Here is a 23,722-nt window from a genome sequence, read left to right as displayed (position 1 = left end):
TTCTCCTGCCTCAGCCTCCCGAGTAGCTGGGATTACAGGTGCCTGCCACCACACCTGGATAATTTTTTTGTATTTTTAGTGCAGACAGGGTTTCACCATGTTGGCCAGGCTGCTTTTGAAAGCCTGGCCTCAAGCAATCCACCCATCTTGGTCTCCCAAAGTGCTAGGATTACAGGCATGAGCCACTGCGCCCAGCCAGAACCACATCTTTAAATCTGTGAGTCATCCACAGTGACAGCTGATGCCTGAGCATGGGACAGTCTGTGGAATGGGGCACATGGCCAGCTAAGGCCCCGCCTCTTAGGGTGCTGCAACACAGGAGAGGAAGAAAGAATTTAGGAAAGCAGCTACAAAATGGAAAGGGTCTAGGCAACGTGATTTGAAGAATGTTACTTCTCTGAAATCTGCTTTCATTCTCATTCCCCACAGCCATTTGTATTCGTTCCCTATTTGTGTTAAGCCACAGCTTATGCAGAACTTAGTTATTGCATTCATTCCTTTGATTCATGTATTGTGTTGTAGTTACTTTATGTGCTCATCTCCCCTACAGACTGGGAGTTCCATCTGGACACTGATTCTGTACTCCAGCTTCTAGCAGGTAAATGAGTGGTGTTTCAGAAAGGTAAATGTTCCAGTGTTCCAAGGGTAAAGCTTGGCCAACATCACTGGATTTGAGGATTAGAATCATCTGAGCAGCAGACTCATGTTTCAGGTGATCAAGCTTTAAGAGGTTAAGGTGATATAAGGAAGCAAACGTGAATGATCAAAACAGAAAAGCCTTCTGAACATAAGGAGAGAGAGACAGACCAGCCAAAGGGTGATGAAGGAGAAAGTGTGCCTTCTGCAAGATGGGGTGGGGCGGTGGGGGGTGGAGTTCTGAATGTATCTGTAGTCAAAAGTAAAAGAAATTGACAAAGAAGGAAAGATCAAAGCTCTGATGATTGGACCAATACTGATCAATAACTACAATCACTATTATGATATTTACTACTTCTTCCCAACATGCTGGGGCCTGAACCAACCCCACATAAATATTTCCTTGGAGAACATCTCAAGCTGAGTTTGGTTTCTTAACCCAATCTGATGAAGACACGACCAGGAGAGTCCAGAAAAGGACAAGAGAGACAAATAAGCCCTAATATTGAGACTTTCTGACCTGGCCTCTTCTTTTCTACTATTTAACACATTAAGAAAGAAAATAAAATTGATGACATTAAAATACTTAGCCTTGACCTTTAACTCTATTAGGTCAGTGCAAAAGTAATTGCGGTTTTTACCATTGAAAGTAACATCAAAAACTGCAATTACTTTTGCACCAACCCAATACTTGTTACTCTCCAGACAGTCATGTGAGACTTACTATCTGAAAAATGCATCCATTCTTCAACAGCAGAGCAAGATGCTGCTTATGCAGCTCAAAACCTGAGGTCTCATATCAAGCCTGCTGTTCAGTGGGGGCACAAATCCTTTTTTGTTTATAACACATCAAACTGGCAGAGTCACACATTATTCATCCATTACCCGGTCTTCCTTCCAGGAAACTAAGATGCTAAAGCCTTTCTCGATGGCACAAGCAGTTAATAAAAGTGGCACAAATTCAAAGTCCTCCAATCTCACAGCAGAGCAGTAAGATGACAGAAAATTCAATAACAATAATAAGTGGCAGATTTTTCAAGTGGGTAAAAGGGACACATTTAAACAGTGAAATCACTAAAATTTGCCCTTATTCTTTTTTTCCTGACAACAACAGGATTGGACACCAAAACACAGAATACATTTTTCCTTGTATGTATGTAACTAAAACTTGTTTCATTAGCCTTTTGATTAACCTGCTGGTATGAAATGCGATTCTTCAGAGCTCTTCACATTATGTCAATTAGTCATTTTTTTTTCTGGCGAGGCAAATGATTTCAGTTTGATTGTAATGAATGTGACAAATTACTCAATATTCAGATATGTTTTTGGTTATTGATGCTTTGCAGCTCTGGATGAATAATTTGATTAAGATGCCTATTAGGAAGCAAATCTCAAAACATCAAAACCACTTGCCTCTCTGATTTCAACTGTTAATCTTTATAACCTGCCTGGATGCATCGCCCCATTTTCTGTGAAGAATGAATTCCTTATTTATCACTGACCTCTTTCATTGTTCAAGGCTTTTGCTCACGCTGTTCCAGCCGGTCTGCCATCTTGCTGCTCCTTAAACACCCAAACACATTCCCACTTTAGGGCTTGGCAGGGGCTATTTTTGCCACCTGAAATTCTCTTTCCTTAATATCCTCAAGGACCTTTCATCCTCCTTCCTTAGATGTTCTTCGAATGCCATTTTGTTAGGCTGGCTTTCTCTTAATAACCTCCAAAGAGCATCTTTCCTTCACTCTGTAACCCTTATCCTACTTTATTTATCTATTTGCATTTATCCACCTCTAATATTAGATACTGTTTTGTTTATTGTTTATTTTGTCCCCTTCCACTAGAGTTTATGATCCAGTAGAGTTGGGCTATTGTTTTGGTTTCTGATAAATAGCACCTGTCCGTAGTTAGGCGGTTAATAAACATTTTTCAGATACACGAATCCAAGTCATTATTCAATTTCTTTTTTCATATTTAAACACATTTTTAAAAAAAGAAAAAAGAGAAAATAAATTTTAAAAATCATGCACACATTTTGAATTCTGGTGTTTCGGTGTATTTTTTCCTTTCTTTATGCCTCAATCAGTTGAAATTTGATTTCACCTGAGGCAACTTTATCACACCTAATCAGTTTCTCCCAGTGTCAGTTGATTAAAGAATAGCTGCAATTTTTCTATGTAAAAGGTACAGCAATTATGCCACTTGTATAACCATCTCTGAACATGCATTTGCAGAATCTGTATTGGTGTTCATAATTGGGTTTATCTTCCAAACAGCCATCATCCATAAGCGATAATCTTATTTGTATTCCTTGTGTCATAACTTTATATCACATCCCTATTCTTTTCTTAGCAGCATTAAAATCAAATTTTAATTACTCTGAATCTAGCTTTTCAGTGTCTTACACTGACTTAAAAAAAAGAGTAAACCAGGGACTTGTTTTGACAGTCTACTCTTAAGATATAGTAGTGCAGGTTGATTTGGGAGGGCAGGAGTCGGGGCTGACTCCAGTCTGCAGTCAGCTCACGAGGGTGGCTGAAACTAATTGGCCTGCAGAGAAGAAGAGCCCATTTTCTAACTAGCACCAGGCTTTCTATATTCTGGGAGACCCTGGTATAGCCAACACTCAATGACAATTCAGTACAATTTTCTACACCTATCCTATCTGTCATGCTGTACAGTTATATCAGTGTTCAGAATCATGACCCGAGGAAAGACAATTTTACCGAAGTGAGAAATTTAAAAATTGTATGTAGCTGATTACATTTACAAAAGCAGGCAAATCTTAAACAAATAAACACACATACATACAAACAAAAGATTTCTGTATATATTTGTCAAAACAAATTGTTTTTCTATTATACTTTTTATTCACAAGAAAATTCACTTACGAGGATTTCTGGGTTCTATGCACTTTCATTTCTGGGAAATCCACTTATTGGATTTCCTGGGTTCTGTCCTCTCTGTCTTCTTTAGGTTTAGGGTAATGCGTAATAAAAGCTGATATCTTGACAGATTCTTGGGAGACTATAGAGGTACATGGCATAACCCACAAAAAGGGAGTAAAGCAGGGATTCTGTTAAAGCCTGGCTCATAGTCACAGGCTTTACAAAGACGGACTCGGAAACCTGCCTACCTCCACTCTGGTCCCACTGGGTCAGCAGTTATATCTCCAGCATAACATAAATCCTACAGATCTGCAAGGGGAATGTTGACAGCCTAGAGGCTCACAAAATAACTCTGTTCTCTATCTGTGGACAGAGGCAGGGGGCTGAGCACCACCTTACTTGAAGCAGCTGACTCAGATGTCCACTATTTGACAGTGGAGCCCAGAGAATTCCGTTCCTTCCCAAGGATATTACAGATCCTGCATATTCCAGCCAGTGCAAGAATGGCTGTGAAATAGACACCAGTGAGTGAGGTGATCACTGAAATGGAGCCAGGAGATCTGGATTCTATTCCACCTCCATTATGATCATAATGTTCCATTTCTTCCTCAGGCTCTTTCCTGCTGTCTAACATGAGGCGTGGACTTTGGTGATCTCTGTTTCTGGCTTTATTACTTCATGATTCTATGATTTTTTTTCTGATTATGTTTTCAGAAGTGACCTAATTGGATTATATTGCCACATGTCTATTTTCTTTACATTTCATATATTGTAGCAACATTATTCACACCTCTTCTCACGAACAGAAATATTCTTCTCATTTCTTCATCAAGTTTGCCACTGTTTTTTCTTTTCTTGGTGGGGATGAGGGGGTGGATGAAGTCTCATTCTGTCGTCCAGGCTGGAGTGCAGTGGCGTGATCTTGGCTCACTGCAACCTCCGCCTCCCAGGTTCAAGCCATTCTCCTACCTCAGCCTTCTGAGTAGCTGAGACTACAGGCGCCCACCACCAGGCCTGGCTAATTTTTGTATTTTTAATAGAGACGGGGTTTCACCATTGTTGGCCAGGCTGGTCTCAAACTCATGACCTCAGGTGATCTGCCAGCCTTGGCCTCCCAAAGTGCTGGGATTACAGGCATGAGCCACTGTGCTGGCCTGCTTTTTCTTTATATATAGATACAAACATTGTTTTCCTATTCTTACTATTCTATTCTTCCTAGCAAAGAGAGGTGCATTTTCTTACAAACATTTATAAAACCTTGTCCTGCTTATTGGAGCCTTGGCCGCACTGCCTATTTCCTGTGTAAATGTCAGCTTCTTTCTAGACCAATGACTACTCAGAGGGTGGAAGCTATCTCACTTTATCTTTGCAGCTACGAGGGTTCATAACAATAACTCAGTATATATTCTCTGTAGCTACTAGGATTCATAATAATTCAGTATATATTAAATGACTTCATGAATTCAGTCCCATGACTACAATACACACCCTTGGTAATGCTAATGCCACATAAATCTAGTCCCACTCTCTCTCTCCCTCCTGTGAACTCCAGTTCCATATTCTTAACAATTTAATAGATTTCTGCATTTGGTGGTGCTACATATACTCAATTCCAATGGTTTCACTCTTTGGCCTTCCAACAAAACACATGTATCTATTTGTGTCTATGCTCTCAGGAACGTCCTGTTCATTCTTCAACAACTGATCTCATTTTTAAATTCATAGGAAAATACAGGATATCAGAGAGAAATCCCTCAGTGTTCTGTCTGTAGGAATACCATCTTCTCCTGTCTCTTACAGCAGTTTTTCCTCCTACCTCTGGCCACTTCCTGGTCTTATGGTAGGGTTCTACCCTTTCTCCATCTTCTCAGGAGATATGCATTATTATTTATTTTTTATTTCTCTTAGGATTCCTCCCACTGGCATCTAAGACTGATAATCTATCTTACTTGGAAACACACACACACACACACCTCAACTCCAATCATCACATGAAAGTGGTCTTCGTTAAGGTCTACTCCTCCTTCCATTTCATTATATCCAATAGATCTTCGCATTTTTTATTTTACCAGACCTCTCAGCAGCATTTGATGCTCAATACTGTCCCTGTCATTCCTTTGTCTTGGAACAGTCTTTACACTTAACCTGTGTCCCGAGAGCTGGTCCTGATTGCTCCTACTTCTCTGGTTGCTATTTCTGTTAGTCTTAACTTTTTTTTTTTTTTTACTCAAACAATGAAAAGGTCGGCACTTTCCAAGTCCCGTCTTTCTATGCTCCCTCTTCTTCTGCTTTCTATGCTGTCTCATCCATATCCAGGCCTTCAGTAGATACAGGGCTCACTCATTTGTATGTTTAAATCAGCTCTTTCCTCTGAGATTCAGACTTACACATCCAACTGTCCATTGGGCACCTCCACTTACGTATCTCAAGCCCAATTCAAATGCACTAAGAGTCATGACTATCTCATCTACATGTGGCCACTTTTTGGGATTTTGGACCTCTGTTAATAGCCCAAATCCATCCATCCTGCTATTGGAGCCACCAGGAATTGTCATACACAAAACTTTGTCCACTGTTTCTTCTGTCCACGACCACCCCTCTCTGCGTATGGGACTCAGGTGTGGCTGTGTGCCTGTGTGGTGATGATGGAGCCCTAGAGGAGGGCGTGAGGTCCAGCTCCTGAATCAAGGAAATTCTGACCACTTCTCAAAGAACTCCATCTGCTTTGCAGCTGAGAGGACCAGAGTGAGTGCTAAAGCTGCGGAAGAAGAAAGGTTTTAGTCTGTCTAGGAGAGGAATATTGGAGAACTGGATCTCATCACCACTGTTTTCAATTTCATTTTTTCCACACTGTGTTTGAACAGCAGACATTGGCTTTTCTTCTGACTGTCATGACCCACCTAAGGAAATACACAGTTAGGGAAAGATGCAAGTGTCTATGTGTAGTAATGGGGAAAAATCCACCCCTCGAACAGCTCCACTCAACCCCCCATCAGTCGGCATCTCGTATTTCATGGCCACCACAGAGGCTGTGAAGGTGGGCAAAGCATTTTATTATGCTGCTGTATTTTTCTGTTTACTTCAGAGCATGTGTTTCTCTCCAGTATCACTCATCTCCATAATATATAGTTTCAAAGACACAATTTCATGCAGATGTGGGAGAAATAGAACAACAAATTCAAAGCTCCTCTTGCCATCAGTCTTTTGATTAAAGTGCCCTTTCCAGAGAGGTAAACATGACACTTCCCTCAGCCCCTACACGGACTTATTGCACAACTAGATTGCTGCATTTTTATTGCAGGACTGTGCCTGCCCTTGTTTAAAATTGTTTTGACCTTTGGAAGAGCACGTATTAAAAAAAAAAAAATTTCCATCTTTCTCCAGAATTAGTAAGCTGTAATAAAAAGAGGAAGGCAAGTTTGTCATATCTGAATGGTGCCTGGCAGAGTCACAGCAAATACTTGCTTGACAACTTCATTTTGCTCCTGGAAAGAGCTGCTTTGTGACCCTGACTCTGAATGCCAGCCCTGTGTAAATGATGCCTTCGTCGTCAAAGTCCAGATGGCAGCTCCTCCGGCCAATGTTGCCTTATTTCACATGGAATCACAATCCCATGAGTGACATTCGGTCTGGAGAAGAAGCTGTCAGAAATCCCCTGTGTATCAATTTGCTACTTTGCAAGTTGAAAGCACTTAAAAATTACCATGTTCAGAAATGTACCATACATTGTATAAGGGTGAATTTGTAAGGATTGCAAAATTACCGTTTACTACATCACTGAGGCCGAAAGAGAGGTTCTCTTCAATAACAACTATGGTTAGTAATAAACCAACAGAAGTGTGCGTCATTGTGAAAACCGTAACAGAGTCAGTGCCAAAAACAGCAAACCTATCCAAATGCAATGTGCAAGAATATTAACTAACATCTTGATCGAGCCCTGTCAGAAGAAAGCTGGTGAGAATAATACTAAATAAAATATTGAAACTGAGCCCAGAAGCTTCAGTTTGGTAAGAATTTATTCAGTAGTATTATGGCCTGCCACTGTCAGACTTAAAAGAAAACTATCTCATGTTGTATATTCTCAAAAGGATTTGATGTATGTTGCCTTATTCTTTTCGGAATGAAATCAGAGTGACTTGAAAAGAATCTAAAAGGATCCTTTCTCCCCATCAGAAACAAAGAAAGATTAGGGAGTAACAATAACGGGCCAAGTTTAATTTATTAAACTAGAATAAGTTATTTCCTAAATCTATAAAAGTATTTGCTAAAAAGACAAAAATAAACTTGAGTTTTCAGAGAAAAAAGACCCTAAAGATTGCTAAACATTTTTGATATACAACAAACAATAACTTTCTTTCAAGGAGTACAAAGACATCTCAAAAAAAAGAATAATTCAAATTACTATCAAATGATTACAACATAAGTGATTAGCAAAGTCAAGTGGCTGGTAGGGAGGCTGAGTCAAATACTGTATTACAAGCTAGAGAACAAGAATTAATTTGACATTGTCCTTAATATGAAGAGAAAATCATCATCATCATCACCATCATCATCATCATCATTTACTGAACAATTACTAGGTGTTCGGCTGTTTTAGGCACTGTACAAATAGATAATTTTCCAATGGGTAATAAAATAGAATACCTACACATCACTCCACTAAAAGAAAAAGAAAAAAAAAAAACCCTAAACTTCCAATGCTAAACTTTCCACTGAAAAACATACCTAAAGATGTCTGGAAAAATGTTACTACCATAGCTGCAAAAACCATCAGCATACTCAGTTTCCCCCTACCAAAATATAGTAATGAGAAAACTCAGTATTGGAAACCATCAAGATGACAGGCAGGACTCTTCTAAACTTTGCCTATAGCAGGGCACCCTGCTTTAATTCTCCAATGTAGGGTATTAAATGGTAATATTCGAGCAGCCAGCAAACACTGGTGTCTGCCAATTTAAATGTTTCTTCCCATGTATCAATTTTTTTAATGATTTAATATCTTTTAAAGATTAGAAGTAGTAAACTAGAGCTTAAACATACAGAACCGAAGACCACATACATTTCAACTGCTGCAAGAGGTAAAAAACAACAACAACAACAACAACAAACAAACAAAAACAACGAAAAAAAACCAGACACAACCCAGCTAGTATCTCTAATTTGTAATTAGAAAAAATGAAAGCCTTTGTCAGGTGTTCATTTAACAAAGTGTCTTGAGCTTATCTAGGAGGAGGAAAAATTTAATTATTTATAAAAATTAATTTTCAGACAGTACCATTTCTTATAGCTATGAAATAAATGAATGGCTTTACCAAAACTTTTCATTTAAAACTTTCTAGGGCACAAAATGGATGAGTGATAGAATATTTACTTCAGTTTCAAATCTTAGTTAAGTATTCTCTAGTTCTTTTATGTTGTTTTCCATTACTTTTTGAATCTAGGTGTTTTATTAATGAGAAAGTCTCCATATGGTGTTCATAATGTTTAGCTCAGTGCTGGGCATAGCAGCTATTATACATGGATGGACTGACCGATTGGTTATCATTTACTCTGAGACCTGAGAAAGAAGGAAAAATAAAAAGGCTCTGGCAGCTGGCAGTTTGCAGGTACCAGCCAGACTGAGGTAACAGCTAGATTCCTGAACATAATACAATTCCATAGACTATCAGCAATAATCAAACAGGTTTACTCCATGATCACGGCCAAACGACACAAAAAAGCCTTCGTTGTGTCTGAACACCAAGAACCATGTGTGGCCACAAAAACAACCAAAAAGCTCCCTCTTCTGTCTAACCTGACTGGCTACCACTTTTTTCCCAATGACAAACAGCCCCACGTTGGCCCTCCTGCTATTAATTTACATCCACTCCTGAGTACCACCAAATCCAGAACAAACCTTCACTCCCTGAAATCACCCAATGCCAGCCCCAATCCTATAATATCCTCCTCTCCACATTCCGTTACAAGGATGCCCCGTAGTAGTTCCCCACAGTGCACACCCCCTCTCATGTTCCTGTTCTTGCAAGCCCACAGACCCACCTTTCTGTGGTGTGCTCCTGGTGGTCTCAGGCTGGTGGGCATTAACAAACTGAACATCATACCAATAATAAGCACCCTACGTTCCGGCTTCCTAGAAAACATTGTCTCTACCTTATGATGAGCCAGAGATTGACCAAATAGAGCAAAGTAGGGGAATATCACTCCCCCTAACTGCTATTTAAAAAAAATTGTGGAGGGAAAGGAAGGAATACCAATAATATTTGTATCACAATTTGATTCCAAGGTTTGGTAAAGCACATAGTAACTAACTTCAGCCACTTTACCCATTATCTGGTGTTATTGAAGAGGGGTTGATCCTTTTCTCGTTCTACAATAGGAAAAATGGCTGTCCCCATCCTCTCTGGTGTACCACACACACACACAGAAATCGAAGTTCCCATGCAAATAAACATTATTTTGGCTAAGCAATATACATTTAAATGTTCTTCTACTCTGCGTTTGAAATGATAAAAAAAGAAACAAAACTTTTCGCACAGCAGCACTAATAATAATAAGCAATAAGAGGAGGACAATGCATAAGAAAAAAGCCCAATACATATCAGTAAGCAAAGGAGACACCAAAGAAGAGTGAAATAAAGATGGAGAAAAGAAAGTGACGTGAGAGAGCAGGACAGAGAGACAGGGAGAGACACTCACGCATTCGAAGGAGAATGGAAAGCATGGGGCAGAGTGTTCTCTTCCGTGGGTTGTCAGGATTTACTTTTTATTCTTTTATATAAGGTGGAACTTATTTGGGTCCCAACGCGGATAAAATAAATGGAATAATTTTCAGTTCTGCAGTGATAGGATCAGAGTGATTCAGTACGATTTTTATGGTGTTGACATTTAGCCCTAGATGGGACCACAGAACTTTTATTCTTTACCTCTGTACTCTACTCTCAAATATTTTATTCACTGAAGAATACTCCTTAATTGTGTTGTTACCACTTTTATCTGCTTCTGAAGGTAGGGTCACCTAGAGTAATCTGACACTGAAAACATCCCAAAATGTAAATCTATCCCTCCTGCTGAAGTAGAAAAGGTTAAGCATTTTTTAAACCATAATTATTTATTTTATTTTTATTATTTTTGTAGATACAGAGTCTCACTATGTTGCCCAGGCTGGCCTTGAACTCATGGGCTCAAGGTATCCTCCTACCTTGGCCTTCCAAAGTGCTGTGATTACAGGTATGAGCCATTGTGCCTGGTCATGTTAAGCATTTTTAAAAATTACTTTGTTTTATTTTCCCCAGGTCTATTCACTGGAAGCATTTTTGATATGGTTTGGCTCTATCTCCACCCAAATCTCATCTTGAATTGTTGCTCCCATAATCCCCATGTGTTGTGGGAGGGACCTGGTGGGAGGTTATTGAATCATGGGGCTGGGTTTTTCCTGGGCTGTTCTCATAATAGTGAATAAGTCTCACACGATCTGTTGGTTTTATAAAGGGCAGTTCCCCTGTACACAATCTCTTGCCTGCCGGGAAAGACATGACTTTGCTCCTCCTTTCCCTTCCACTGTGACTGTGAGGCCCTCCCAGCCATGTGGAACTGTAAGTCCATTTAACCTCTTTCCTTTATAAATTACCTAGTCTTGGGTATGTACTTATTAGCAGCATGAGAACAAACAAATACAGTAAATTGGTACCAGGAAGTGGGGTGCTGATATAAAGATACCTAAAAATGTGAAGGCAACTTTGGAACAGAGTAATAGGCAGAGGTTGGAACAGTTTGGAAGGCTCAGAAGAAGACAGGAAGATGTAGGAAAGTTTGGAACTTCCTAGAGACTTGTGGAATGGCTTTGACCAAAATGCTGATAGTGATATGGACAACAAAGTCTAGGCTGAAGTGGTCTCAGATGGAGATAAGGAACTTGTTGGGAACTGGAGGAAAGGTCACTCTTGCTATGCAAAGAGACTGGCAGTATTTTGCCCCTGCCCTAGAGATCTGCGGAACTTTGAATTTGAGCAAGATAATTTAGGGTATCTGGCAGAAGAAATTTCTAAGGAGCAAAGCATTCAAGATGAAGCAGAGCATAGAAGTTTGGAAAATTTGCAGCCTGATGATGCAATAAAAAAGAAAAACCCATTTGATGGGGAGAAATTCAAGCCTACTGCAGGAATTTGCATAAACAAACAAACAAAGCTGAATGTTAAACACCAAGACAACAGGGAAAATGTCTCCAGGACATGTCAGAGACCTTCATGGCAGCCCCTCCCATCACTGGCCCAGAGGCCTAGGAGGGAAAAATGGTTTCATGGGCTGGGCCCAGGGCCCCCCTGCTGTGTGCAGCCTAGGGACTTGGTGCTCTGTGTCCCAGCTGCTCCAGCCATGGCTAAAAGGGGCCAAAGTACAGCTTGAGCCATGTCTTCAGAGGGCACAAGCTCCAAGCCTTGGCAGGTTCCACATGGTGTTGAGCCTGCAGGTACACAGAAGTCAAGAACTGAGGTTTGGGAACCTTCACCTAGATTTCAGAGAATGTATGGAAATGCCTGGATGTCCAGGCAGAAGTTTGCTGCAGGGGCGGGGCCCTCATGGAGAACCTCTCCTAGGGCAGTGCAGAAGGGAAATGTGGGGTTGGAAGCCCCCACACAGAGTTCCCACTGGGGCACTGCATAGTGGAACTGTGAGAAGATGGTCACCATCCTCCAGACCCCAGAATGGTAGATCCACTGAGAGCTTGCACCATGGGCCTGGAAAAGCTGCAGACATTCAATGCCAGCCCATGAAAGCAGCTGAGATGGGGGGCTACACCCTGCAAAGCCACAGGGGCAGAGCTGCCCAATGCTGTGTGAGCCCACCTCTGGCATCATTGTGACTTGGATGTGAGTCATGGAATCAAAGGAGATCATTTTGGAACTTTAAGGTTTAATGACTGCCCTATTGAATTTTGGACTTGCATGGAGCCTGTAGCCCCTTTTTTTGGCCAATTTCTCCCATTTGGAATGGGTGTATTTACCCAATGCCTATACCCTCATTGAATCTAGGAAGGAACTAACTTGCTTTTGATTTTACAGGCTCATAGGCAGAAGGGACTTGCCTTGTCTCAGATGAGACTTTGGACTTTTGAGTTAATGCTGGAATGAGCTAAGACTTTGGAGGTCTGTTGGAAAGGCATGGTTGGCTTTGAAATGTGAGCACATGAGATTTGGGAGGAGCCAGGGGCAGAATGATATTTTGGCTGTGTCCCCACCCAAATCTCATCTTGAATTGTACCTCCCATAATCCCCATGTGTTGTAGGAGGGACCGTGTGGGAGCTAATTAAATCATGAGAGTGGGTTTTTCCTGTGCTGTTCCTGTGATAGTGAATAAGTCTCACAAGATCTGCTGGTTTTATAAAGGGCAGTTCCTCTGCACATGCTCTCTTGCCTGCTGCCATGTGAGACATGCCTTTGCCCTTCGTTTGTGTTCTGCCATGATCGTGAGGCCTCCCCAGCCATGTAGATCTGTGAGTCCATTAAACCTCTTTCCTTTATAAATTACCCAGTCTTGGGTATGTCCTTATTAGCAGAACGAGAATGGACTAATACAATTTTATATTTTACATTTTTCTTAGCTAATTCCAAAGGCATGCTAGTATACACTCCCTATCTTTTTATTTTAACAAACGTTTCCGCTTAGAGCTCCTTAGTGGTAAGGAGTCCAGTTAGTGTTACTAATTTTAGTTTTCTTGATCCCAAGCTGGAGCATGGATTCCTATTCTTGCCTATCAGGATAGATTTAAAATGTTAGCTTTTATTATGTATAAGTACAATCAATTAACGTCATTGGTGATCTAATGCCAAACTCAAATTTTTGTTAGCACTTTTACTTTATTGAATGTTCATATTTAAGGCTTTGATCGGCACATGTATTGAATGGTATCTCTTATCTGTGCATAAATCTAAAGAGACATGAACTATTTTTTCATGCACACAATGCCTACTAACATGCTGTATATTTGTGTTTTAATTACTTGTTCATTTTTCTTTTTTTCTCTTGTTTGGTATTTACAGCAAGAATTTCACATGAGAAGGATACTTGATACTTGGGAATATTTGATTCTGTGGTAAGATGGAATTGAGGAAGTAATCTACGCCCCCAAAAAAGGGTATTTGTAGGATAAAGGTATTTTTTTCTAATTCTTAAGTCAAAAGCTTCATAGTATAACTAATTAATTGAATCAAGATTTACTTTCTTTTTGAATGTCATTTTGTGAAGATTCATGAATGAGCAATTTGAACTAGAAAGTTACGGCCAAAACACCAAAAATCCTTCCAGGAATCTATCATGATGTTTATTTGTTGAAAGAGCTCATCTCCAGATTTGCCCATCTTGCTGCCACCCTCAGAAGGTAGATTGGTTAGACTGGTGAGTCAGTAGAATGCTGGGCAAAGGTAACTGTGCTTCACAATAAAAAAGAAATAAAGACATCAAATCATAAGCATAAGTTAAATAATATTTACTCTCCTATTCAGTTCTGTAGTTTTCTAGTGAATGATTTTAGGCTTATATTTTCCCTAAAATTGGTGCTTGTGGGCTTCAAAAAGATAATCAACTGCTAAAAAGAAGAATTACAAAGTTGGATCTGATATGTTAACACTCAACAGAGAAATAGTCCAAAAATTCTGTGGTATGATAACATCAGAAACTGAGGAATTCCAAAATAACCAAATCATGCCTTATATGTTATTTCAATAAATTGGAACACATAGGGTGGGCAGGTTTCTCTTTCTCCACAGGGCATTTGTGATAGTCAAAGAATGTAGGGTGGGCCAAGGAAGAGTAGATTCTCTTTCTGGCTCTGCCACTGGCTTTTTCCTTCTAGGGACGGTGGTAATTCAAAAATCAGTTTCACTCATGTGAATAAAAGTTAAAACACATAGGAAAAAAGCATTACCCAGGAGCATGTCGAGGTAGTGGCTCCAATCCAAGCAAGAAATCCAGAGCTGAAGGAAAGACACCAGAACTGGGAAGATAAAGACAGAGATCATTGAAGCAGATGTGAGAGGAGCTGGCCTGTGCAAATTGTGCAAAATAAATTCTTGAACTACTCGGCCACGACTCACATAGTCTCAAAGTGAAGAAGAGCAGATAGCATGTGTGCTTTGGAGGAGTAATAGGGCAGGAATGAACTCAAGAATGAAGATAGGGTTAAAAAAAAAGGGGCAAAAAAAAAAAAGAAAGGAATGGAGAAGAATGGGTGGAGAAAGGAAAGTGTACCCACTTCAGTGGGCAGCAGCCCCTGTGGACGTGCCAAGCTGGTAGTAATGGCTGTAGTGGGGGCTGATACCCCAATGAGGGCAACTGAGGCAGAGAAGGAGTCCCAGGAGGGGAAAAGAACCAACAGACCTTCTGGCACTGACGTCTTTAAGTCCCATAATGCTGGATTGGAAAATAGTAGTTAATATTACAGTCCAAATGAAATAGCACATGTACAAGCACTTTGTAAAGCCCGAGCCCAGTAAAATATCTGGGGCAGGGGGCTATGGAGGAGAAGGAATGTGGCCTTCAGGTCAGATAGACTTAAGTTCAAATCCTGCCTCCTTTTGCAAGACTTTAGACTAGTTACCTAATTTCCTTGGCATCTTTCCTTTAATACAAATAGCAACAACAACAAGTCACATGGTTAAAATATCTAGTAAATTCTTTCAATACATATCTAAAGCATATTTAAATTATTTTCCCATTAAATGAGTGTAAGGTACTTTCCAAGAGATGACCAAACTGCTGAAATAGAGATCATCTGGCAGGGAGGCCAGTGATGGTTGGTCTAAGTTCGTAGGTGACCGGGGGGCCATAATTACTCCAAATACCTTCTTTGCCAAGCCTAGCCAAAAGTAAGGCTACGCTGGAAAGCCTCTTTCCTTTCTTACCTGGGACCAGGTAATAGTTGGGGGTAGGGGGAGATGCTTGGTTAGCCCGAGGGATAGGAGGGACTCTGAAAGGATCCCCCTGTCCTCAGACCACGGAGGTAAGCCAGAATCTGTATCCCCTTGCCATCCACAATGTCTCTCCTAGGGTCACAGCAGATGCCACAAGAGGATCTCATCTTCCTTATGTTCCATTTTCCTAGGTGACTTCTACCTGTTCTCAAGGACAAGAAGTGTATTGTTTGCCTTGGATGTTCTATCTCTGATATAAGCAGAAGCAGACTAAAAAAATGCAAAGAAATTATGAATTGCTGCATATAAAGATTTGCATTCTTTGATTATATGTTGAGTGCCAGGATTGCCTTGGCATTGGGGTTGAGCATGTTTTCTCTGCCACAAGGTTTTTGGGTTGAGATCTCAGCTGTGGGACCAGTAACACGGCCTCTCAGCTTCCTGGTGCAGGAGTGTGAATGACAGATGGTCAGCTGCTTGCGATCCACCACCACATCAATTTCTGGGCCACTCTTTCCACGGGCTGCCCCAGGCAATGCCGAGCAGAGAGAGATACTCAGGCAGGCCCATTTCTGCAAGATGTGGGACTCCTCATATGGGCAACTTTGGCTCAAGGACTTCCCATGAGCCTTGCCAAAATTTTCTAGAACTGCACCAGAGACTAAGAATTTTCCTACCCAATCTTCTTTCCTTCCCTCTTTCCTCCATAGGGTCAGACCAGCGTTATGGCCTGAGTCTCTCTCAGTTAGGCTCCTGCAACTTCCTCACCAAATTTTCAACACAGATCAATACCATAAATCTCTTGCACATATATTCTTGTCTTGGCATCTGCTTCTTGGAGGACCTGAACTAACACAACAATTCTGCTGTTTACTAGCTGTGTTACCTTGGGCATCTAATAAGACTTTGCCTTAGTCACTTACCTGTTAAATGGAAGTAATAATAATGTCCATCTTATAAGAGTGTTGTGGTTTTAATGTCTCCCTCAACCTTAGCAAAATATTTAGCACAGGTTAGATGCTGAATACATATTTACTGGATGATCTTAAAAAATAAAAGATCAAGATAATCAATTTAAATGGATAAACTGATGAGATGTAAAATACTCTAGGTTAAATTGTAAGTTGATATGAAACTGAACTAAACCAGCCAATCCTTGGCACAAACTTATTATCTGCAATTTATTTTTTACATCATTCCATAGGCTTTTTTAATCAAGCAAGGAGGCTAGAAAAGCAAAACCACAACTATAGTCATTATTCAGGGACACTTGTACATCCCTCCGGATCAAGAATCAGTTTTGACACTGCAGTTTATTTTTTCACTTCCCTTCCTTAGTTATTTTGAAATTACTACTGTCTTGTGAGCTGAAATTAACATCCATTTATTCTTGTATTTGTTTTCCTTGACTGTGATGTGCTGATTCTCCCTCTTCCAGGGTTGATTCATTTCTTTTTCACTTTGTCTGCATAAATTTGGCTTTTTCAGTCGCTTAACACATTGTTTTCAACTTGGAGATTTCTCTTTGATCCATTTTCTCAAACCATTTTTCTTCTATGAAACTTACACTGCAAGTAATACCTCATGATCAAACTATATGCTATCATCCTACTTTATACCTTCGATATGCATTTTAATAGACTTGTTTTCATTTTGAAAATGACATGCTGATGCAGCAACAATTTGATAATGCACTGTGTCATATACACAGTAATTTACTTCAGGATCACTGTAGCTGTTGAAAGGGTTTTATCTGTTTCTATATATTTTCAGCTTTAAGAGAACTGCTAAAGTGGCTGCACTGAAATGGAAAGATAGAGCTCCATTCCAAGTTGGCCGAATAGGAACAGCTCTGGTCTGCAGCTCCCAGCGCGATCGAAGCAGAAGGTGTGATTGATGCAGAAGACATGATCGATGCAGAAGACATGATCAATGCAGAAGAAATGATTTCTGCATTTCCAGCTGAGGTACCTGGTTCATCACACTGGGACTGATTGGACAGTGGGTGCAGCCCATGGAGGGTGAGCTGAAGTAGGGCAGGGCATTGCCTCGCCTTGTCAGGGGATTTCCCTTTCCTAGCCAAGGGAAGCCGTGACAGACTGTACCTGGAAAAACAGGACACTTCTGACCAAATACTGCACTTTTTCCAAGGTCTTAGCAACTGGCAGACAAGGAGATCCTTTCCCATGCCTGGCTTGGAGGGTCCCACACCCATGGAGCCTTGCTCACTGCTAGCTCAGCAGTCTGAGATCAAACTGCAAGGCAGCAGCCTGACTGGGGGTGGGGTGTCTGCCATTGCTGAGGCTTGAGTAGGTAAACAAAGTGGCCAGGAAGCTGGAACTGGGTAGAGCCCACCACAGCTCAGCAAGGCCAACCGCCTCTGTAAACTCCACCTATGTGGGCAGGGCATAGCTGAACAAAAGGCAGCAGACAACTTCTGCAGACTTAAACGTCCCTGTCTGACAGCTCTGAAGAGAGCAGTGGTTCTCCCAGCACAGTGTTTGAGCTCTGAGAATGGACAGACTGCCTCCTCAAGTGGGTCACTGACCCCCGTGTAGCCTAACTGGGAGACACCTCCCAGTAGGGACCGACAGACACCTCATATAGGCAGGTGCCCCTCTGGGATGAAGCTTCCAGAGGAAGGATCAGGTAGCGATATTTGTTGTTCTGCAATATTTGCTGTTTTGCAGCCTCTGCTGGTGATACCCAGGAAAACAGGGTCTGGAGTGGACCTCCAGCAAACTCCAACAGACCTGCAGCCAAGGGACCTGACTGTTAGAAGGAAAACTAACAAACAGAAAGGAATAGCATCAACATCAACAAAAAGGACATCCACACCAAAATCCCATCTGCAGGTCACCATCACATAGACCAAAGATAGATAAAACTGCAAAGATGGGGAGAAACCAGAGCAGAAAAACTGAAAATTCTAAAAATCAGAGCACCTCTTCTCCTCCAAAAGATCGCAGCTCCTCGCCAGCAACAGAACAAAGCCAGACAGAGAATGACATTGACAAGTTGACAGAAGTAGGCTTCAGAAGGTTGGTAATAACAAACTTCTGAGCTAAAGGAGCATGTTCTAACACATTGCAAGGAAGTTAAAAACCTTGAAAAAAGGCTAGACGAATGGCTAACTAGAGTAAACAGTGTAGAGAAGACCTTGAATGACCTGATGGAGCTGAAAACCATGGCACTAGAACTTTGTGATGCATGCACAATCTTCAACAGCTGATTCAATCAAGTGGAAGAAAGGTTATCAGTGATTGAAGATCAAATTAATGAAATAAAGTGAGATGACAAGGTTAGAGAAAAGAGAGTAAAAAGAAATGAAGAAAACCTCCAAGAAATATGGGACTATGTGAAAAGACCAAATCTACGTTTGATTGGTTTACCTAAAAGTAATGGGTAGAATAAAACCAAGTTGGAAAACACTCTTCAGGATATTATCCAAGAGAACTTCCCAAACCTAGCAAGGCAGGTCAACATTCAAATTCAGGAAATACAGAGAACATCACAAAGATACTCCTCGAGAAGAGCCACTCCAAGGTACATAATTGTCAGATTCACCAAGGTTGAAATGAAATAAAAAATGTTAAGGGCAGCCAGACAGAAAGGTTGGGTTACCCACAAAGGGAAGCCCATCAGACAAAGAGTGGATCTCTCAGCAGAAACCCAAAAGCCAGAAGAGAGTTGGGGCCAATATTCAACATTCTTAAAGAAAAGAATTTTCAACCCAGAATTTCATATCCAGCCAAAATAAGCTTCATAAGTGAAGGAGAAATAAAATCCTTTACAGACAAGCAAATGCTGAGGGATTTTGTCACCACCAGGCCTGCCCTAAAAGAGCTCCTGAAGGAAGCACTAAACATGGAAAGAAACAACTGGTATCATCCACTACAAAAACATGCCAAGTGGTAAAGACCATCGATGTGGTGAACAAACTTCATCAATTAATGGGCAAAATAAACAGCTAACATCATGAGACGATCAAATTCACACATAACAATATTAACCTTAAATGTAAACGGGCGAAAAGCTCCAATTAAAAGACACATATTGGCAAATTGGATAGAGTCAAAACCTATCAGTGTGCTGTATTCAGGAGATCCATCTCACACGCAAAGACATACATAGGCTCAAAATAAAGGGATGGAGGAAGATCTACCAAGCAAATGGAAAGCAAAAAAAAGAAAAAAAAAACCAAAAAAAAATAGGGGTTGCATTCCTGGTCTCTGATAAAACAGACTTTAAACCAGCAAAGATCAAAAGAGACAAAGAAGGCCATTACACAATGGTAAAAGGACCAATTCAACAAGAAGAGCTAACTATCCTAAATATATACGCCCCCAACCAAAACAGGAGCACCCAGATTCATAAAGCAAGTCCTTAGAGACCTACAAAGAAACTTATACTCCCACACAATAATAATGGGAGACTCTAACGCCCCACTGTCAATATTAGATCAATGAGACAGAAGGTTAACAAGGATATCCAGGACTCGAACTCAGCTCTGCATTAAACAGACTTAATAGACATCTACAGAACTCTCCACCCCAAATCAACAGAATACACATTTCTCTCAGTACCACATCACACTTATTCTAAAATTGACCACATAATTGGAAGTAAAACACTCCTCAGCAAATATAAAAGAACAGAAATGACAACAAACTGTCTCTCAGACCACAGTGCAATCAATTTAGAACTCAGCATTAAGAAACTCACTCAAAATCACACAACCACATGGAAACTGAACAACCTGCTCCTGAATGGCTACTGGGTACATAACGAAATGAAGGCAGAAATAAAGAAATATGTTCTCTGAAACCAATGAGAACAAAGGCACAACATACCAGAATCTCTGGGACACATTTAAAGCAGTGTATAGAGGGAAATTTATAGCACTAAATGCCCACAAGAGAAAGCAGGAAGGATCCAAAATCGACACCCTAACATCACAATTAAAAGAACTAGAGAAGCAAGAGCAAACACATTCAAAAGCTAGCAGAAGGCAAGAAATAACTAACATCAGAGCAGAACTGAAAGAGATAGAGACACGAAAAACCCTTCAAAAAAATCAGTGAAACCAGGAGCTGGTTTTTTGAAAAGATCAACAAAATTGATAGATCACTAGTAAGACTAATGAAAACAGAGAAGAATCTAATAGACGCAATAAAAAATGATAAAGGGGATATCACCACCGATCCCACAGAAGTACAAACTACCATTAGCGAATACTATAAACACTTCTACGCAAATAAACTAGAAAATCTAGAAGAAATGGATAGATTCCTGGACACATACACCCTCCCAACCCTAAACCAGGAAGAAATTGAATCTCTGAATAGGCCAATAACAGGTTCTGAAATTGAGGCAATAATTAATAGCCTACCAACCAAAAAAAGTCCAGAACCAGACAGATTCACAGCCGAATTCTACCAGAGGTACAAAGAGGAGCTGGTACCATTCCTTCTGAAACTATTCCAATCAATAGAAAAAGAGGGAATCCTCCCTAACTCACTTTATGAGGCCAATATGATCCTGATACCAAAGCCTGGCAGAGACACAACAAAAAAAAGAGAATTTTAGATCAATATCCCTGATGAGCATTGATGTGAAAATCCTCAATAAAATATTGGCAAACTGAATCCAGCAGCATATCAAAAAGCTTATCCACCACGATCAAGTCAGCTTCATCCCTGGGATGCAAGGCTGGTTCGACATACACAAATCAATAAATATAATCCATCACATAAACAGAATCAATGACAAAAAACACATGATAATCTCAACAGATGCAGAAAAGGCCTTCGACAAAATTCAACAGCGCTTCCTGCTAAAAACTCCCAATAAACTAGGTATTGATGGGACATATCTCAAAATAATAAGAGCTATTTATGATAAACCCACAGCCAATATCATACTGAATGGGCAAAAACTATTTTTTTTTCAAAGCATTTTTTTTCAAAGCATTCCCTTTGAAAACTGGCACAAGACAAGGATGCCTTCTCTCATCACTCCTATTCAACATAGTGTTGGGAGTTCCGGCAGGGCAATCAGGCAAGAGAAAGAAATAAAGGGTATTCAATTAGGAAAAGAGGAAGTCAAATTGTCCCTGTTTGCAGATGACATGATTGTATATCTAGAAAACCCCATCGTCTGAGCCCACAATCTCCTTAAGCTGATAAGCAACTTCAGCAAAGTCTCAGGATACAAAATCAATGTGCAAAAATCAAGCATTCCTATACACCAATAACAGACAAACAGAGAGCCAAATCATGAGTGAACTCCTATTCACAATCGTTTCAAAGAGAATAAAATACCCAGGAATCCAACTTACAAGGGATGTGAAGGACCTCTTCAAGGAGAACTACAAACCACTGCTCAACGAAATAAAAGAGGACACAAACAAATGGAAGAACATTCCATGCTCATGGATAGGAAGAATCAATATCATGAAAATGGCCATTCTGCCCAAGGTAATTTATAGATTCAATGCCATCCCCATCAAGCTACCAATGACTTTCTTCACAGAATTGGAAAAAACTACTTTAAAGTTCATATGGAACCAAAAAAGAGCCTGCATTGCCAAGACAATCCTAAGCCAAAAGACCAAAACTAGAGGCATCATGCTACCTGACTTCAAACTATACTACAAGGCTACAGTAACCAAAACAGCATGGTACTGGTGCCAAAACAGATATATGGACCAATGTAACAGAACAGAGGCATCAGAAAGAACTCCACACATCTATAACTATCGGATCTTTGAAAAACCTGACAAAAACAAGAAATGGGGAAAGGATTCCCTATTTAATAAATGGTGCTGGGAAAACTGGCTAGCCATATGGAGAAAGCTGAAACTGGATCCTTTCTTTACACCCTATACAAAAATTAATTCAAGATGGATTAAAGACTTAAATGTTAGACCTAAAACCATAAAAACCCTAGAAGAAAACCTAGGCAATACCATTCAGGACATAGGCATGGGCAAGGACTTCATGACTAAAACACCAAAAGCAATGGCAACAAAAGCCAAAATAGACAAATTGGATGTAATTAAACCAAAGAGCTTCTGCATGGCAAAAGAAACTACCATCAGAGTGAACAGGCAACCTACAGAACGGGAGAAAATTTTTGCAATCTACTCATCTGACAAAGGGCTAATATCCAGAATCTACCAAGAACTGAAACAAATTTACAAGAAAAAAACAAACAACCCCATCAAAAAGTGGGCAAAGGATATGAACAGACACTTCTCAAAACAAGACATTTCTGCAGCCAACAGACACATGAAAAAATGCTCATCATCACTGGTCATCAGAGAAATGCAAATCAAAACTACAATGAGATACCATCTTACACCAGTTAGAATGGCAATCATTAAAAAGTCAAGAAACAACAAATGCTGGAAAGGATGTGGAGAAATAGGAACACTTTTACACTGTTGGTGGGAGTTTAAATTATTTCAACCATTGTGAAAGACAGTGCGGCGGTTCCTTAAGGATCTAGAACTAGAAATACCATTTGACCCAGCAATCCCCTTACTGGGTATATACCGAAAGGATTATAAATCATGCTACTATAAAGAACATGCACACATATGTTTATTGTGGCACTATTCACAATAGCAGAGACTTGGAACCAACCCAAATGTCCATCAACGATAGACTGGATTAAGAAAATATGGCATATATATCCCATGGAATACTACGCAGCCATAAAAAAGGATGAGTTCGTGTTCTTTGCAGGGCCATGGATGAAGCTGGAAACCATCATTCTCAGCAACCTATCACAAGGACAGAAAACCAAACACCACATGTTTTCACTTATAGGTGGGAAATGAACAATGAGAACTCTTGGACATAGGGCGGAGAACATCACACACTGGGGCCTGTCAGGGAGTGGGGGGCTGGGGGAGGGATAGCATTAGGAGAAATACCTAAAATAAATGACGAGTTGATGGGTGGAACAAACCAACATGGCATATGTATACCTCTGTATCAAACCTGCACGTTGTGCACACGTACCCTCAGATTTAAAGTGTATATATATATATATAAATATAAAAGAAATGGAAAGATACTTGGCTTCCCTTATAATTGGTTAATTTCTTGGATAATACCTTTGGAAATCAGTTTGTATCTTTAGTGTTGTGAATAACTTGAGCTTGAATTCCTAGAGGTAGCTGTATCATATACAATCAGTGTTTTGAGGAATACTCCAAATGACAGTAATAAGACATGTATTTTTTAAAGTTCACTTCCTTTTATCATTTTGGTAACAAATACCTTTTT

General features: G+C 40.2%; 1 protein-coding gene and 1 long non-coding RNA gene across 2 annotated transcripts in view; one reads left to right on the top strand and one right to left on the bottom strand.

Annotated features, from left to right (window-relative positions):
* Positions 1-23,722, bottom strand: part of CNTNAP2 (contactin associated protein 2) — a 2,266,356-nt gene that overhangs the window by 531,837 nt on the left and 1,710,797 nt on the right.
* LOC134761691 (uncharacterized) lies at positions 11,032-21,219 on the top strand. Its single transcript, XR_010140768.1, has 3 exons — positions 11,032-11,113; positions 13,557-13,668; positions 17,199-21,219. It is a non-coding gene; the product is annotated as an uncharacterized LOC134761691 (long non-coding RNA).

This window comes from Pongo abelii, chromosome 6 (assembly GCF_028885655.2).
Source record: "Pongo abelii isolate AG06213 chromosome 6, NHGRI_mPonAbe1-v2.0_pri, whole genome shotgun sequence".
NCBI lineage: Eukaryota > Metazoa > Chordata > Mammalia > Primates > Hominidae > Pongo > Pongo abelii.
The sequence above is the reverse complement of the archived record's forward strand: the minus strand, read 5'-3'. Positions and strand labels throughout refer to the sequence as shown.